A 5,314-nucleotide genomic window follows, 5' to 3' on the forward strand; every position below is an offset into this window, starting at 1 on the left:
CTTAAATAAGTGTATCTTACATACAATGTCTTTTGTCTTCTCTTTTGCATACATATGTGTGTGCACATACACACATATGTGTGATTGTGTAATGTCTTCACGCGTGCATGTGTAGTGCAAGTGTCTTGATTGTGTGTGTGCGTTAGTGTGTATTTATTATGTGTGTGTACATGGTGTGTATGTTTTTATTTATGTGTATCCATAGCGAGTGTTTGCATGCATGTGTGTGTGAGCATGTGAATATACTCGTGTGTACATGTGTGTGTGCACGTGCAGGTGCATATGTGTGTGTGAGCGTGTACATGTCCATGTGTGTACACATGTACTTGTGTATGTGAGTGCACACACATATGCACGTGCAGGTGCATATGTGTGTGTGAGTGTGTACACATATGTCCATGTGTGTACACATGTACTTGTGTATGTGAGTGTATTTATGTGCTTGTATGTATGTATACGCATGTGTGTATGTGCAAGCTTGACTATGTGTGTGCAAGTGTGTGTATGTGTGTTTGTATGCGTGTGTGCACGTATCATGTGCTTGTGTCTGTGTGTCATGTGTATGTGTGTGTGAACATACATGTGTGTGCGTCGACATACATATAAATCTATTTATATATACATGCTTACATACCTATAGATACATATACATACATAATATATATACATGTGTGTGTATGTATATTCTCTCTCTTACACATGCACATAATATATGTGTGTGTGTATGTGCAAGCTTGAGTATGTGTGCAAGTGTGCATATCTCTATATGTCGCACGTGTGTCCATGCGTGCGAGTGTGTGTATGTGTGTTTGTATGCATGTGTGTATGTATGTGTTTGTATGCATGTGTGTATGTATCATGTGCTTGTGTCTTTGTGTTATGTGTCTTTGTGTTATGTGTGTGTGTGCATGAACATACATGTGTGTGCGTGGACATACATATAAATCTATTTAATATACATGCTTACATACCTATAGATACACATACATACATGTATAATATATATGTGTGTGTGTGTATATTCTCTCTCTTACACATGCACATAATATAATATTAGAAGATATGTGTGTGTGGGAGGGGTGGGCAATTTACTTTCTAATGTATTATATATATATATATATATATATATATATATATATATATATATATATATATATATATATATATATATAAAAGAAACTCATTCAATGAGTAAATGGTTTGATGGTGACAACTAATTGTGAGCCCCAATGCATCTAGGCGCGTGGGAAAGAAACCCTCAAACTCTTGTCTTCTCTTCTCCTTTCTCCTTTTCAAAAATTCTCCCTCTCCTTTCTCCACGTAAAGGGGTGGGCAGTCTTCCTTTATCTTGTAATAGATAAGCTATAAAGCTTAATAGTTAACTTTAATAAGTTTAGTTCTTACAAGCTTAGGATATTAACCTACAAAATTACTAAATATAGAATATATATTAGTTTTAAACTAAATATATATCCTTATAATTCATTATTAAAAGTTTAATTGTTAATTAAAAGAATAAAAAATATGAGTAAAACTTTTTTTATTTTGTGTAAAAGAATACGATAAATGTTATATATATATATATATATATATATATATATATATGAAGGAGTGTGTATCATATGTAACTAGAGAATAATAAGTGATACTAAATAATAATAAATAAAATTAAATATGAATATATATATATATATATATATATATATATATATATATATATATATATATAGGAGACCTTGTATGTATGTGTGTGTGTGTGTGTGTGTGTGTATATATATATACATATGTTCATAATTGATAGAATAAAGAGTAGAGACGAGTCTTTTTTTAAAAGAGGAATAAAGGAAACTTATACATAGGAATAAGGGAAACTTATAAATATAATTATGTATATAAATATACATATTTATATATATATATATATATATCCCCTAAAATTCATAGATTAAGGAAGGAGATGAATGAACTAGAATATAGTATATATATATATATTTCTTAAGTAAAGTTTAAGAAAAGGTAATAGGAGGGTTGATATAAAGCTATATATATATATATATATATATATATATATATATATATAGGTAATAGGAGGGTTGATATAAAGCTATATATATATATATATATATATGCAAGAAAGGGGACCGAGTGCACTCAACCAGAGTACCACGGTGGTTTGCACTAGTAATGGAGTACACATATAGCTTCTCAAGAGGGAGATCTCACCAGCAAAGCTTGCTCTAGGAAAATGAGCAAAATGGTAATATGTCAAAAAGATGTACAAACTGTTATGTAGTCACTTACTCCTAGGACCTTTCACACACATTAGGCTACCCATAAACCTAAGTCCTATGTACCACATCATGTGCTGAGGCCCTCATCCCATATGTGCATGTGCAATACATCCAAGCACATAATTTCCTACATTACAAACCATCCCCTCCTATAATGATTTTGTCCTTGAAATCAAAGGGTGGTCGTGCAAAAAAAAGCCAAAATCAACCCATAACATGTGGAGTCGTAGACCACAGTAAGTACCCAACAATCCATTATCCCATATAATAAACCAATTCACTACCAGGATCAAATGGAAAACCATGAATGTCGATGCACAAATAGCATCAACATCAAAAGGCCCTCGTAGGCTCTCCTAGATCAAATGGAAAACTCCATGGATCAACTCCCAGGCTGTAAAACATGATGCCACCTGGGTAAAAAGATGATGTAGCCATGCATCCTCAATCATCACACAATCTCTTGGGTCAAATGGAAGTCCCAAGCACCAATGATCCATATGCACACGTGCATGACCACACATAGTACTAAAGGAAGATCCATCCAATGATCTCCCAAGAAAGTCACCAACAATGATCCAAATGACTACCTGGATTAAAGGGAACTCCATGTGAAAGTCACCATCCAATATCGATGTCTCATAGTCATGGGAATCCCAATAGCATCTGCAATGATCAATAAAGTGGCCATAAATTGTGCTAGGATCTAAGGAAAATCTTATACAACCATCCTCAATCACCAAGTAACCATAAATCCAAGTGTGGCCTACCCCATGATCAAAAACCATGCATCATCCCAAATGACATATGCTACATCCAAAAATGAATGCCTCAGCTCTATAAACCACAGGATCATGATGACATCCACAAAGGCCAAATAAGCATGTCTCATAGGTGGAATCATACACAATCATAAGCAAACCAACACCCTCATCATATATATCATCCCCTGAACGATCCAAGGCATGGTCCACTATATGAATGTTTCTCTGAACAGGATCTACATGTTTATAGCCACCATCATGAGTATGCATAACCATGACATTCGTAGCATCCCAATTATATCCAAATGTGAATGTCTCATAGATTGAGTCTATAGTTTCAAGGCAACATCCATTATGAATAAACATAAAGTATGAACATGGGGCTTGGTATAAAGGATAGCTTTGTAAGCTTACTAATCAACATTAATCACTACTAATCATAATTATAGCTTTTCAAGATTCCATGGCTTTCTTGGCCTCCCTTTGCTCAAGGATGGTGACCTACACCCATGCCTACTCCATGCCCTAAGTAGCCCCTTTCTTGCAGTGGTATGAGAGTTTTGCTTTTTGATCCCATTTTTCCCAATTTTTACTAAAAAATTCTACACATTTCCTTTTTTTATCCCTTCACCCTAGAAATCTATCGCAAATGCTTGAACCTCTTTACATGAGACACTTAGGGAAACTTATGCTTGATCTAGACCACCCTTGGCATCACATTAAGCTCATGAACCCTAGGAAAGCATGCAGCAAAAACAACAGCCTAGCGATGAAAATTCAAAACCCTCCATAGCCAAGTAACTTGCATACTCCACCATAGCTCACATTTTAGCTTTCTAAGGCATTTCTTACTTGTATTATGGTGTTTCCAAGCTTCTAATAGCCTCAATGGGACCTCCTTTTCATGCCTTGAGCAAAATGTGGCTAAGCTTGGACATGGAGTTCTTCATTCAAGTAAACATCAAGCATTCAAGCAACAAGGGGTGAGATTCATCAATTGCTATGCTAGTTTTAACTTCAATGGTGCTTGCAAATGATTTGTGCACACAAATTTGGGGATTTTTTGGCTCGTTTTTTGGCTACAAGAAAAATAAACCATAAAATTAGGGTTTCATAAGCCTAATTAGTGGTTTATTAGGACCAAGAGGTCCTAGGTTCAAAGCCCCCCTTGGTGCTTCCTTGGCGCGGCATCGCCTATAGGTCACATAAATAAGTGCCTACTACGGGTGGTGAAAATTAGTAACTATGGGAGGATCTTGGACCAAAGGCCAGTTGAAAAAAAAAAGTAAATTAGTGGTTTATTACTATCATTAGCATCTTTAGCTTGCCTAATGGCCAAAACTATAAGTCATTTTTGTTGAATATTGGCCCATACCACTCTCATGCTTCCATTTGTGCAAGCATTGATATATTTGCATGCTATTAGAGCCATTCCATATGACATCTCGACAGCATTATGCAAGTCCTTACTCTACATCTCGCATGTCATTGGCTAAACCCTAAGTCAATATCTTGGGGATTTTGATTAATGCCAATCAATTTTATGCATTTGAGGGCTTCAATGGCTACACACATGCTATTAGAGATGCCATATGCTTTATTTCATGTCATTTGGATGCCCTAGTTGCCATTCATAGCCATCTACATGCTATGGAATGACATGACATGCCTATGTGATGGGGCCAGAGATGGAATGAGCACATGTACTTGATTCACACACTTGTGGGATGTTTTTTTGATGCTTAGGAGCTATATGGTGATGGAAAAGAGCATGAGTCCATGCTAGATGATACATGATATAATGGTATTAGCATGAGTGCATGCCAAACTTGTAAGTGGCTTCCTCTCATACTTGTGGAAGTAATTTTCATTGAAAATCTACATTGTAATGAACTCTCTTTTCATAAATGGAATCTAGTTGAGATAAAATTCAATGTACAGAAGAGAGAAAGTGAAAAGAAAAAAAATAAAAAGGTTCTGGCACAATTTCCAAGGTTTTTGAAGAGGGATTAAGGTAGACTATGTGATGGATATTGATAATGTGATTGGGCACCTATGTGTCATGCAGGAGTTGATTTGAATAGGTGGCAGGCGCGGCAGGCCAATGCCAAGTGTCAGCTCAGGGAGCCTCCTAGAGAACTTGCCCGTTTTTGGAGCCGTGGAGAGTCGATTTGGGAGTTTTTTTTGGGTGGCGATGATGAAGCAGGCGCCTGTGTTTTTTTTAATTTGGAGGTGCTGTAAGCTATGAACGCAGAAGAG

Source organism: Cibotium barometz, chromosome 3, assembly GCF_041138505.1.
Source record: "Cibotium barometz isolate CiBa-2024 chromosome 3, ASM4113850v1, whole genome shotgun sequence".
In the NCBI taxonomy this organism is placed as follows: domain Eukaryota; kingdom Viridiplantae; phylum Streptophyta; class Polypodiopsida; order Cyatheales; family Cibotiaceae; genus Cibotium; species Cibotium barometz.